The following is a 14,493-nucleotide window of genomic DNA, read 5'->3' on the forward strand; positions in this document are numbered from 1 at the left end:
ACAGAGGGGGCTCGGGAACAATGCTCCCCGCCCCGCCCCCCACTATCCCAGATCCTCATTCATTTGGTCTGGTGTGGAGGACAGAGATCGATATTTTCAGCAAGCTTCCAGGTGATGCTGGTCTAGGGACCTCATTTTGACAACCACGACTTCCTTTTTTCTCCATCCAGCGATTTCATATTTAAGCCTGAGAATACCTTTACTCGATTAAATCTGAGTCTAAACTGCTTCCCTATTTGTGCCTAAGCAGGTAAAGAAACAAAGAATGAGTAGCTCTGTGATGGCAACTGACATCAAAAAAGAAAGACTACATGCAGAAGTAAGATGTCCTAAGCTCGATTTTAATGATAAAACTCAGTTTCTCAGACTGATACATGCGACACCACCAGCTCACTGGGGCCTACGTTCTTCTTACCGTGATCACAGAGTGAATGGTGAGGCCTTGTGCCCAGGGTCCAAAGAGAAACTGAAATAGTACCCGTGTGTTAAAAGGAGCATTTCATAGCTTTTATATTTTTAAACCATTACAGGAAAAAGACGCAAACATTAAAAAAAAAGAAAAAACAAGCAATCAAAAAAGTTCTCTTAAACTCAGTGGTTTTTCAATTATTTTAAAGCTATGCCTTGGAAAAACTGTTTAAAACACTGTCCTTTAATATTATTTGAACTGTCAAAATAAATGTTACAATTTTCTTTTCCCCCTCCTTTATTTTAATACTACAAACACTTGTGTCCAGGGCTGCTTTCAATAGCTCGCAGCGAGAGAGCTGCTTTGCTCCATACAAAACCCCAGCCCAAAAGGCTGTCTACGAATGGCTGAGCCCCAGGTTCCCCACGAACTAATTATGATTTAAAAATTAAGAATATTAAATCCGCTTTTGCAAACCACCACTTCTGTCATCCCCACTAGTAACAACAAAACCCACTGCTTTAACCTGCAGCCCACTGTGACCACTAGTGCTTCCTAGAGGCCCAGAGCCTGGGGGCGGCTGACTTGATAGGTGCACGGAGGGTCTGTGTGTGACCCCTGAGGGCAGCATCACCCCTGGGGCTTGTGAGAGGCCCAAACTGAGAGCCTGCCCCGGCCCACCACGGGGGCTGGCTTTCTGACTCAGCGGGGGTCAAAAAAAGATGCAAAAGACTTTAACCCAGTTTATCCCCCAAACAGTTATCACCCCAAACAGAAGGAAAACCCTCCAGAAGGAAAATCCTACTCACTATCCAAGGGAATTAATGCTGCAAAGGGTGTTTTAAAAGGGGACTGATAGCTTAGTTCCAATTTCTGAAGGGAGGAAATCACTGGGGAAGGTGAGACTGACCATATGATCAAAGAGGCAGCCAGGAGGGGCGGCAGGTGGCCAGCACACCATGGCAGACGTGGAAACGGCTCCCAGCTCTGCACCACCAGATGCTCATACACACTTGTTCGTCCACACACAGAGGCGGGGCACATGGGAGAATCCTGGAAGTTATTACTTTAAAACACCTCAAGGCTGGATGGTTTGTACCTTGTGTACATTTTCAGGAGCTTGTTCCAATTTCCTTTTGGACCACTAAGTGACAAGTAGAAACCCAGGGTTTTCCTTTCTCAGGAGTGTAGCGGGCTTCCTGATTAAGTGACATGTTGTCTCAACAGTCAGTTAACAGCGCAGAACTCAGCCCTGGTGTCTGCCGTCAGGGAAGGGCAGTTCCTAGTGGGGCCCTGGGCTCCCCGGGAGCGGGTCTCGCTCTACGCCCTCAGCAGGGTGAAGAGGCTGGCGCCTGCTTTCGATGAGTCACTGGCCTCACACTTAGGACCTGTGCACGTTCTGTATGCCCGTGTCACTAGTTAACAGCTCTCAGGTGAAAGGCTCCTAATAAGAGGCCCGGGTCTCCTCAACCACACCGTCCTGTGTGACCACTGGTGTGACTACTGGCTGCTGAAGGGTCCAGAAGTACCCATGCTGACACTAAAAATCATAAAAACGAGGCGTTCACAGTGATGCTAATGACTCAGAATGATGACTTTTCCTACCCAGTTTGAAGAAAAAAGAAGCTATGATGTGTGACGCGTGTCTTCAAGCAGGCTAGCAGAGGCTATTTCCTCACTCAGACATCCTGAGCCGCCAAACCCAAAGTCCTGTAAGTGGAAACACACTCACGCTTTCAGTTTCTTTCTGGGGCAGTGGAAGAAGAAAGAAGTTGCCCCTGGCAAAACTACTGAGTGGGTGACAGTCTCTCAAGTAGGAGAGAGGCTGGCTACAAATGCTGGTAAGACAATCTCTGAAACACAGAATATTCTCATCTCTCCTCTCCTCCTCCCTGACGCCTGCCTTAGGGTGTGCTTTGGGTCCTGCTCTTGAGGTGGTCCAAGTGGAGAGTCCCTGCTCCTGACCAGGATGCCTGCCACCAGCCCCCGGCTAACTCTGGGAAGAGCTCTTTTGTCAGCTGGTCACACAGCACCGCCCAGGAAGGAAAGGCCCCATCCTTGCTCCACGGGGAAAGCCAGGTTCCCTTAGACAACTTTCTACACTGTTAAAATATTACACCGTAATAAACATCCAACACTCAGGAATCTGATAATGGCTATGCTTTTGACACCCTTCCTCCCCCAGGTGACAGCAGAAGCCGCGGGGTGGCGGGGGGGGGCCACGACACCCTGAAGGGACAAGCCAGGAGGTGGTGGTGCTGGCAGATCTGGGAGAGAGCTGATAGAAAGTGGGGTGCTCCCAAAGCCAGTGCTCTGGGACACCCCAGAGGGATAGGGTGGAAAGGGAAGTGGGAGGGGGAGCTCAGCATGGCGGGGGACATATGTATACCCATGGCTGATTCATGTTGATGTATGGCAAAAACCATCACAATATTGTAATTATCCTCCAATTAAAATAAATTAATTTAAAAAAGAAAGCAGGGTGCCTGCAAGGATCTTCCAGCGGGGGTGTTCCTTGCACTGTGACCCATGCAGTTCCCCCAGTACCGGGTGGTGAGGCTCCGGGAGGCCGTTCGGGGGTCAGCACTCCCCCAGGCTGCCTGCAGACCCCAAAGCGACTGCTTCCGGCCTCCGGGAATGGCAGAAACACGGGCAAAATTCCAACAGGGAGAAAGCCTCTGCGTGTTTACTCCCAGAAGACAAGGGAGGGTGAGTAACTGAACCCCTAAAGCTGCCCCTATCGGGGAAGCTTTTTTTCTTTTTTTAAGCCCAAGCTCATCCAGGATGAGGTCCCTGCAGTAACATCCATGCTAATTGCTAAGTAAGACAAAGCCTTCCCTAACAAATCAGCAATGTAATTATGAAGCCAGTCACTAGATCAAGCCAGTTAGGCGCGCTCCGCGCGGCTCCGAGGCTGTAACCCGACACCACTGTTTGCGGAGGCGCCTCCCCGGGCTCCCCCGGCGGCGCGCTCTGCCGCGGGCAGCGCGCGGCCGCGCATCCGCGATCAGACTCCAGTCGGACGAGTCCCGCGGCGGACAATCCCCGGGCTTTCTCGACAGCGTCTTAAAGGCTGGAGACAAACCGAAATTCGGCCAGGAAGTCAACCTCGAAATCAATTAAAATAACAGCTTTTACTGTTTGGGGATGTCTTCCTCAAGTCTGCACTGTAAGAAACTCCTGCCTTCCCTCCTAGGACTTTTATGTACTTCTCTGAAATTGCAGACGGTTTCTGACTGGTTTATCGAACATAACCTTTCCTCTTGGAAAAACAAAAGGACATTTTCAAATGTTGATAACTAACTGCATTTAGTAAACAAATCCTGAGAGATAATATTTCAAGTGAATATTTCTTAGGAATAAATTATGACCTTGTTAATAAACATCTGGAAAGAAAAAAGGGTTTTTTAGACTGTAACTGTTAAGGACTAGAAAATATTTCTAATATCCAGTCTTACTGGTTCCTCAGCCAGCTGGGAATTTTAGGTTTTAGACCTAACTCTTAAGAAGCTAGGGACATCAGTCACCTTCCAAAGATACTGAGGATGTTTACAATTTTCTTAGTTTACGTTACAATTTTGACTAAAAGCACTGCACACCTAAAGTAAAAGACTGAGCCCAATTATACAGTTTCTAAATTTAAGATGAGGAAAAAAAAAAATGATTACATGCCTGGAATATGCTTTAGAATACTCTAGAAAAAAAGTCCATGAAGATGAAACAAGACTGACAAAATATTGATGACTGTTGAAGCCCGATGATGAGCACAAGGGGATGCATTGTACTCTCTTTACTTTTGAGTGTGTTTGGAATTTTCCATAAGAAAAAGGTAAAACATGTACACACACATCAATACATATTTTTAAAATTCTACAAATTATAAAAAAATCAAACAAACACAATAAACTATTTATACCCTCAGTGAGAACTATTATATTAACTTGATAGGCTATTTTACACAGAAGAAAGCTCTTGTAAACAAGCATGCCCACGACAAGTTGGAGCTCCTCTTGAGCTATGAAAGAGAGTATCACATATAACCACAAGGGGGCGCAGGAGAGCAACAGGCACTCCAGAATTCTGATTATTCACCGCAATTTCTATCTACGGATCTCTCAAAGTATACACATTTCCAAGACTGTTTCCGAATTCAGGTCTCCATAGAACACTGCTTGGCAAGCCAAGAGCCCTGCCAAGACCACACTATATTATGCTATGGTTCAAAATCTGGAAATATTGTATAAAGAAAATAAGTATATAAGTAACACTGTATATAAGTAACTGTATATAAGTAACACTGATGTTTCAAAACCCATGACTAAAATCCCTGGAGGACTCCTGAAGCAGGAACACACACCACAAACACACACCCTGAGCCATAAGATGCGGCCTGGGAGAAGCCAGTAGTTCAGAACTTCCAGTGGGGGTCCTAAAGTGATCTCCAACCACACAATGAGTCTCAAGGTTAGCAGGAGGAATTTTACTAGGATAGAAAAGCCTTCAACAATCCAATTGCTTTGTAATAACAGAAAATTGCCTCCACACTGAACAGAAGTGGTTTCTGGCAGTTTTTTGGGAAAACTTCATAAAGAATATTGGGGAGGAGCCGTTAAATCATAAAACACTGGTAACCTTAAAGATCATGAAGCAAGCTGATTGTATAACTTGCTGGAATTATTCCTATGCAAATTACATATTACACCACTGTTTGAGGTATTGAAGTTCTATGACACTGTATGTTCATAACAGAAGAACTATTATCACCAATCTTTCCATAGGAAACTTGGTAAATATGAACCATTGTAATATTTTTATAAATAATATATTATTGTAGACATTAAAATTATGATGCTACTCCACACTAATGTGTTGTCAGGAACTCAGCTTTAGCATGCTGAATCTAAAGCCTCATTATCATTAAGGGAAGGAATTCTTAGATTTGAATTTTTTTCCCTTAAGATTATATGCCAGTAAAGGCCAACCAGCCTTGCCCCACCCCCATTCCCGTGCATAATGAAAACATTTTTTTTTCTCCAGTACTTATAATTGCTTGGATGGGATTCTGATTTCAACTCTCCTGTACTATCTTTTCCCCAAAGATACCTTGTTTTTCTGCTCACACTAGAGACCCTTAATAAACAATGTCAGAGGGGAAAAGGCTTAGGGTTGAAACCAAATGCTTTGCCAAAGGTATGTGATGGTGGGTTTTTTGTTTTTGTTTTTAAAAGAAGGCCTTCAGATACATAAAACAGTCACACCAAAACAGGTAAATATAATTTGCTAGAACAAATCTGTGAAAATAAAATTTCATCTTAATTAAAACAAAAGATTACTACCTTCTAGGTTTCGTTAGCCAACTAACTTGTCACTGAATAAAACTAACAAAAACTAAGTATGCTACATTAGGAAGTGTTTTTATGAAAGTGTTTCTAAAGGATATTATTAATTTTTAATCTCCTCTGTTTTCAAATTGGGAATGCTTTAATACTGTGAAAAATCACTTAAAAGAAGACATGCTTTATAGTCCTCAAAAATACAGAACATACTTTATCTTCTAACTTCTACATGCAACCTAAAGGGAAAAACCAGAGAAATATTCTTTATTTACTTACTCATTGAGTAAGTCTAAACATTGTACTATATAGTCTAAATCTGAATTCCTCAAAAGAAAACTATCCCTAAAAAGAAAACTATCACACTTCTATAATATGACATATGAGTATTAAAATTTAAGGTACAAGATAAAAGAAATATACTTCAGAGATGCGTGAGAGGGAGGAAGGGCTTCCTTTGTGGTTCCAAGGTAAAGAATCTGCCTGCAATGCAGGAGACTTGAGTTCAATCCCTGGACTGGGAAGATCCCCTGGAGAAGAGAATGGCTACCCACTCCAGTATCCTTGCCTGGGAAACCCCATGGAAAGAGGAGCCTGTGGGCTACAGTCCATGGGGCTGCAAAGAGTCGGACACAACTGAAGCGACCAACACACGAAAGGGAAGAAACAACTATTCTACTATGTAAATATCTATTTCATATAAGTAATGTACATATTCAGAATGTTTAGTTAATTCTAAAAATTAGGCAGACTCCTGCTAAGGTTTTACAAAGACAACTTAACTTCATACACTTTAATTCTTCACAGAGTAGAAAAAGGAAAGGAAGATACAAACTAAGCTTGAAGGCAGTGAATGATACTTTGTAAATATGGCAGCCCTTCTTTTTTTTTTTTTTTTCTTTTCTCTTTTTTTATTTGTGATCTGAAAAATATGGAACGCTTCACGAATTTGCGTGTCATCCTTGCGCAGGGGCCATGCTAATCTTCACTGTATCGTTCCAATTTTAGTATATGTGCTGCCGAAGCGAGCACCCTTCTTTAAAAAAAAAAAAAAATTACTTTGGGGCTATTTTGAGATAAAAAGTATTTCTTCCTGAGGATTTCTGGGCATTGATAACTAATGACCCACAGAACTTTACACAAAGTCACTCAGTCAAATCTAATAAAAGTAATTAGAGTACCACACTGAAAGCAATACGTATTTATTTTCTAAGGAAACTACCTCTCAGAACTTCAACCTGTAGGAGCTTCAAGGACCTTTAAGGAGACCTTGCCTCCACCCCACCCCACTGCCACCCCTGAACATTCTTGTTCACCCTGCCTATCTTTAGAGGCTTCTGAAGCAAGAAGGCAGGTGCCGCTTGAGGAATCCACGTTTTGAATTTGCTAACCAACTACTGCTAGACAGCTAACAACCATCATCGGGTAAAATCTATTTTATTTTCTATTTCTGGCCATAATAAAAATATTTTAAAAAGCAGTCTGTTAAAAAAAAAAAAAAAAACTATTCAGAAAAGACCATCACCAGGTTCATGACAAGCACAGAGGCAGTGCAAAAATTTCTTCATCAGCTACAGACCACGGGGCTCAAATTCCTCTGCCAGACCCATTTTCTGTGACAGCAAGGAAGACACAGAAGTACACACACATGGAAGTTCCCTCCTCAAGAAAAGGGAAGAAATCTGAAAAGCAAATCTGTATCAAGTATTATTAAAAAATGGAATAACTACTAAGACAGGTTCAGATTAAAACAGTTGCCACCTCGTTATCTCATTGGCGTGGCTAGAATTTTATGCAAACCTGTTCTGGTGTAGAGATGACCTTGGGACTTTCAGATTCCCTGAGTTTAACTCAACACTTCTGAACACCAGGGTGGGGTACTCCAGCCGGGCTGCCTGAAGCCGGGGAGCTGTGGCTGGCGTGGAATGATAAGCAGTCAGCCAGAGCAGAGCAAGGGGCTAAAGGTTGATCAGCAGCAAGTAACGCTTCATTATTTAATTTTCTGACCACAGGCACCATCAAGTAATACTTTTTATTTTTGTTGAACAGGTTCACAGAGACAGCTGAGTGAGTGAGTGAGTGACTGGGGGGGGTGTGTGTGTGTGTCCTAAAGAGTCAGAAGCCCTTCCCCTTCACTGTTCTACTTCATGAAACTCCTCAGAAGCACACAAACGCCTGGTTTAGCCTCGTCTTTTCAGTTAACCACCTATGAAGGTTTTTAAAAGGAAGAAAAAAAAAAAAGCTTAGGACTAAAGAGCAACTCTGCGAAGCTACAGGTTTCTGCAAGGGGACAGATAGTAAGGCCAGGCATAAATGAGTGTTCAGCACAGAGGTCTGCTGCTTGCTACCCGGAGTTACCAGAGAAACAAAGCTGCCTTTGGGCACCTAAAACTAGTCGGACCTGCTGTAGCAGTTGCGCAGTCGGCCCGGCGCTGTCCCCGGCTCTCCTCCCTCCGGCCCCCCGCCCCACGCATCCGCATGGCTCACTCCACTCGGGGCGGCGCCGGGCGGGCACACTCGGCCCTGGTTCTGGCAGGCCCAGCTCTGGACACACGGGCGTGCAAGTGTGAGAGGAGGCCAGACGAGACAGCAGATGCCGACTCCATTCCGAACTGAAAGCTGCAGTGGGTGCAGAACACGGCTTCTGTGCTCCCGGGTTGCTAAGACAGATACACCAAATTGTGGGGCTGGCTGCTGGGACTCCAGGCAGGGATTCCCCTTTAAGTTCAGAGGAGGGACGGGAGACCTTGAGAGGAGACGAAGGAGGCTTTCTAGCTCCTGGGGCCCTCCGACCACAAAGAGAGCCGAATGCCCTTCCAAAAGGGAGTTTTCATTGTCTGTCTGGGGTGCTTGTTGAAATGACATGCATCTGTTTTGTCCTATGAGCAATCATATGTTTGCAAAGATATTCGTATGTTTTTATTTTCGAATTTCTATTTCAGAGAAAATTTTTAGACAGCCAAGCATGTTTTGTTTGTCTCATGATCTTCAAGGAAAAAAAAAAAAAAGCCAACAAGGCGTCCATTTATTACCCAGAATAGGAATGTCGTCTTTTTGGCCTGACATATGCCATTCACAGATTCATACAAAGAATGAACTGCCACACAGTGCTCATAGAGAAAGACACTGCTCCACACAAGGAGTGATGGGCACTCTGGGGGACAGTGCTGCTCACAGGACTGCCCAGCATCTGTATAGAGGGCAGAAGTTTGCCTTTAACGCCAATTGCACTGGCCACTGGAGACAATCATTTTGTTTAAAAGATATGCCAACTCTGGTGAGCTGCTCTTTCCTTCAAGAATATCAGAGCTAACTATATGTAAAGTAGATAACCAGTGGGAATTTGCTGTAAGACACAGGGGGCTCAATTGGGGGGCTCTGTGACAACCTAGAGGGGTGGGATGGGGTAGGAGGTGGGACGGAGGTTTAAGAGGGAGGGGACATATGTGTCCCTGCCACAGGCTTATTCATGCCAGTGTATGGCAGAGACCAACACCAACATTGTAAAGCAATTATCCTCCAAGTGGAAATACATTTTAAAAAAAGATTATTAGAATTAAATTAAATATCCACACATTTCTTTAAGCAGGAGTCCTAGCTTGGGGATTTCTGTCGGCTGTTAAAGGAATAATTATTAAAAGTTGGTAGAAAAGACATGATTTGTGCATATGTGGTGGCCACCGCATTTTTAGATGATCCTGTTCTGCTGGTCAGTGCTGATTAATGGAAAGACCGTGAAGGTGGGTGTTACCCTTATTTCAAGGCAATTTTCACTTAAAACTGGAGCTTGCCCTCTGGTGCCTTGAGCATACACCTGATCTTTGCACTCAGTAATCAGAGACACCTCTCTCTCCTCTCTCTTCCCCTACCCCACCCCTGCTTTGCCAAGAAACTACTGCAACTACAGCCATCTCCTACAGGACAGGCTGTAACAGTAAATATGAAATTTCTGTAGCAACATTTTTGAAAAATTCTACAAGTGAGTTAAGAGTTCATACTCCAAAATATCATATTAACCTACACATTTTTAAAGTCTATGTTACAATACTAACAAAGTTGTCTTGATTTTTTTTATATAAACAAAATATAAAATAAAACTTCATGCTTTTATTAGTATTTGTTTTTTAACAAGAAATCACAGCAAAAGAAACTTCTAAAAGTTTCTGTTGTAGTTTTTATCTCTATTAATAGTTAAAGTGTAAAATATTTTGACTATGGGCAAACTTTTACTATAGCTTGTTACCGATAATTTGAAGTATGCTTTTATTTTTATTTTGTCAGTTTAATTTTTGACAGAAAAAAATCTTGATTTATTTGTACATGTGTACATTTGTATCTTTAATGTCCCCTTATATGTTTATCTATTTTGTGTGTGTGCACCTTTCTAAGTAGTGTTGCAACTTATTCTGCCATTGGAACACTGTTTAAAATAGCATATGCCAAAAGCTATCAGCAGCTACACAAATTTGAGTTTTAAAATATCAAAATAAATACCATTTAACTATGCTCATTATTAATAATTTAGTGCATGGCAACTGGGTAAAGTTTATATTTCAGCTTCTCAATTAAATAAAAGGCTTTCAAGGGGACAATTCCACAAACAGAAGTCTGAAGAGTTTCTAAATGTGAGCTAATATCCCTTTCTTAGTTTTTTAAGGGAAACTGGCCCAAGCAGCTGTTACCTAAGAAGCTGTGACACTCGTCTGACAATAAAACTGTTCCCTAGGACATTCATGTCCTATACTTGGTTGGTATTATGAAATTTAAGTCTCCTATCTATTGTAATTACCCAAGGAACAGAGCTGAATGTTAAAAAAGAAAAAGAAAAAAGGCTGTCCGATCCATTTCATAAGATTTCTCACCTGAGAGCAACATGGTTACGCACATTTTAATTAGGAGGAGGGGAAAGAAATAAAGTTATTTTAAAGGGTTCCAAACTTGATGAACAACATAAACAACTTTACATTAACATATAATATCTCTAAGTAAATCACCAAAGTTAAAGGCAAACTTCCTAACATTTATCTATCTCTTTTTCCACAAAGAAATAGCTGAAATGAACAGCAAAGTGGAGATCCACAAACAAGCTCTTCTTGCTCGTGCCAGAAGCTGAGATCTCAGGATGGGTATTTTCATCCTTAGAGCACACCCTACCACACTCAAATCAGAATAGACTGCTATAAAAAGGGGGAGGAGTGGGAGGAGCTCCAGGGGTGAGTTATGGCTTCTGGGTAGCTGAACAACTAGGCCCCCCCCAGCCCCCCATCAGCAAAACAACGCAGAGGCTCTCAGGTGGACTGTCCTCCAGGGGTTGAGTGGAGCCAAGAGCCCACTTCACTCTTGTCAGAGACTCCTCTCTAATTATAAAAGGCTACTTTGAACACTTAAGGCCTCAGGGATCCGATTGGCTAGTACAACTTCTAGGCTCTTTACACACGTTATGGACATTTCTTAACATATATTGAGAAATCACAAAGCATATTTCATGAACAAAGCTTGAAAACATTTACTATCTTCCTTAAGACCAAAGGAGGCTGTCCAGCTTGATTCAAATGAAAACTGGTACAGTCTGAGACTGGATGTCTCACCTTGCTGATTGCCCTTCCTCATTAAGTGCCTGTAAAAACTTACTCTCCACCTCCTGAAACATCCTGAAACTAACCAGCTTGGGAGCAAAAAGTTATTCTAAGACAATGATGCCTAATCTTTTTGCGAAATTTAAGGCTAAACACAGAATTCTACTCCCATCTCAATCTATTACTATTATTTCTGCTAAAAGTAAGGTAACTGCTGGCCAAGGCGGGGGGAGGGGAGGGAATTTATGATTTTCTCTCGATGCAGGGGCGCTCTGACAGCACCACGTCTTGGTACAAAGTCCAGGGCCTGGGACAGCTGGCTCCCCTCGGCCCCCTCCCTCTCAGTCATAGGCGGTCACCACTAAGATGACTTGTAGATTTCTAACTTAAAAAACCAATGAGACATCAAGTTTAACAAACATACACATTCAAAATCAATTCACTTGGGCACGGGCGAAAGGAGGGCAGAGAGGAATGTTTCTAAGCTAAAACACAGGGCAACTCACAGAAATACACTAAAGCAAGCTGGATGCAAACCCGGCCACAGGACTGAAAAGTGAAGCAGCCGTCGCGCCAGCAATACGAGTCTTAAAAAAAAAAAAAAAAAAAGTCTCGCACGTTCACAACAACACAACCGCCACAACACGCACACAGATCCCAGCTGTAAAAGCGACAGCTCCGAGCTCCCTCCGCCCCACCGTTGGGCTCTGGTTAGCTCCCGACCCCTTCCTGACCCCGGTCCATGACTGCCCGTCCCCTGCCCTTCCCCCAGCAGATCTGCCCGAGAACGCCGGGGGTCCCTGGCGCCAGCCCCGGGGGTCCAAGAGCGCGGGGCCGGGGAGCAGCGGGAGGGAGCGCTCCTCCCGGTACCTGCTCCAACCCAGGTCCCTCTCGCCGAGGCTCCCGCGACCCTCGCGGCCGCCCGGGCCCCTCCTCCGCCCTCCAGGCTCACCCGGCCCTGGCCAGGTCCCAACGCTGCCCCCACCCACCCGGAGCCCCGCGCATCCGAGAATCCCCTCCAAGCCGGCGCCGGGAGAACTTACCACATGCAGCTCCACCTGGGAACTAGCACATCGGGAGGGGTTTCTGCCCACTCCTCAAGCTACTCCCGCTCCATGCGGAATCCCCCGCTCCGGGGGCCCGAGGGTGGCGCCGGGGAGCGGGCAAGAGGCGAGACCGAAGCTAAGACTCCGCCGTCCTCTGCCTGCGCGCTCGGAGCATTATACAATGGTGGAGGAGGAGGCGGCGGCGGCGGCAGGCAGCGGAGGAGGAAGCCGGAGGCGGGCGGAGGGGGCGCCCTGACCGAGCGAGCGGCAGCCAGTGCTCCAGCACTCGCTGTGCAGGAGTGACGTGCGGCCAGCGAGCCTCCCGCGAGCTCCGGGCCTCGGGCTCAGCAGGCCCCGCCCCTCGGCCTGCCCCGCCCCCTCGACCGCTAGGCCCCGCCCCCTCGGCCGGGCCCCGCCCCCTCCCCCGGCGGTCCCGGGAGGCGCGATAAATGCTGAGCGGGGCCCCGGCCGCCCCAGGAGCAGGAAGGGGCAGGCGGAGCACGCGAGACGCCGGGTGGCAACGCCGCCCACGGCTCCCTTCCCAGCCGGCGCGCCCTTGATTTCCTTAAGGAAAAGCTTAAGGAGAAGGGGAGAGGAAACGAGACACTCCGGCCAGGGGACGACAACTAACCACCAATAATCCCCTCAGACCACTCATGCAAATGACGGAGCCGCTAGTGACAAAGGCGGCAGCGAGTGCCGCGCGCGCACAGACCGCTGAGTCGCGCGACCGCAAATATGACAAGCATCTCAGCTATTCGGCAACTTGGGGCCGGTTAGCCGGGCAGGCAGGGTCCCGGGGCCGAGGGGCGGGGGTGGATGGGGAAAGAGAAAAATCCGACCCCGGGGCGCGGTATGGTATCCACGCTGCCCGCGGGGTTTTCGAGACAGGCGTCCCGGGAGGGCGGGGGCCGCGCGTCCGCAGCTGAGACGCTCTCCGATGCCTGCGTCTCCGGACAGAAGAGTGGCCCTCGGAGTGTCCGAGGGGCGGGATGGGAGCTCCGGCTGGAGATGGGGACAAATTCCCCTGGAGTGCTGTGTCCTCAGCCCAACACTTGAAATGGGTCACCAAGTCAAGAGTACTTTATCGGAACAGGACTGAAACGACTTTGCAGCCTTCGTGGCAGGCTTCAGCCGCGGTGCAAACCCGGCAGAGCCCACGCAGGTAGGGACGCCTGGCTTGGAGACGCAGGGGGTACCTAGGCGCAGTTTCACAGCGATAGCCTTTTCCTTCTCCTTAAGAAGTTCTGCTTTGAACTACCTATATTTATCAGGGAAATTTATACTAGTTTTGGGAGGCTTGTGTGTGTGGTGTAAATTTAAAAGTCCTAGGACAGGAGATCTCCCCTGGAAAATTAATGATTATTTTAAAAATTACATGCGCATTCAGTTTAAAGATGTTACCAAAAGGAATTCAGGCACCTTGAAATTTTGGTTGCCACCCCAATCAATATCGTCTCAGATCTCTTTGGAGTTTAATGCTCCACTATACTAGTTATATTTAAGGATAATAAAGCTTTAAGACCTAACATAAAGGTGATATAAGTCGTTAACATCAAGACAAGTTGAGACCTATTGGAACTGTGCAGTAATGATTTGTTATCAATCAGATTGAGGATATTATTGAAATTAAACCTGGGCTAAAATGTTGGTAGAGAAGAAAATGTTTCTAGTTTTATCTTGAAAGGGAATGAAAAAGATTTTTTACTGGACTCTCGATATAATCAAAAGGTTACACAAATTTTTCTTTTTTAAGTATAGCCAGTGCTAAAAGCTAGTGATTTATGGATATCTTTGGAAAATTTCATTACAATGGCATTCCAAATTACTCATCGTGGAAGTCGTGCTTGGGGCCCTCAGCACATCCTGCTCAGTTTGTGCCTAAGTGGTACAGTATTCACAAACATTTTGCCATGAGACCAAGATATTTTTCATTTCCAGAATTCTGCCTTTCAGAGAGGACACTACTAACAGATTCTGAACAACCCATTCACTTTAAAGAGAAGCCATTGAAATAGAAGCTGCAATAATCCTGTGGTATCTCTGTAGTGGAGGCCAGAGGCTCTCTTGAATTTAAAATAAATTTAAACTGTTATTCATAAATTAAAGTGAGCAGCAAGTTAGACTTG

At 45.3% G+C, this 14,493-nt stretch overlaps 1 protein-coding gene and 1 non-coding gene across 3 annotated transcripts in view; both read right to left on the reverse strand.

The window, feature by feature from the left end:
- Positions 1–14,493, reverse strand: part of SERTAD2 (SERTA domain containing 2) — a 112,611-nt gene that overhangs the window by 10,618 nt on the left and 87,500 nt on the right. Inside the window, exon 1 of one of the 2 annotated variants that reach the window (XM_043468896.1) lies at positions 12,362–12,683. The exons of the other annotated variant lie outside the window; for it this stretch is intronic. The gene's annotated coding sequence lies outside the window, so the exon portion shown is untranslated. Of the gene's footprint in view, positions 1–12,361; positions 12,684–14,493 lie in introns of those variants that run through there. 2 annotated transcript variants of the gene reach the window in all.
- On the reverse strand, positions 6,668–6,774 carry LOC122442713. Its single transcript, XR_006269709.1, has one exon. It is a non-coding gene; the product is annotated as a U6 spliceosomal RNA (small nuclear RNA).

The sequence above is a fragment of the Cervus canadensis genome, chromosome 5 (genome assembly GCF_019320065.1).
Source record: "Cervus canadensis isolate Bull #8, Minnesota chromosome 5, ASM1932006v1, whole genome shotgun sequence".
Taxonomy (NCBI): Eukaryota; Metazoa; Chordata; class Mammalia; order Artiodactyla; family Cervidae; genus Cervus; species Cervus canadensis.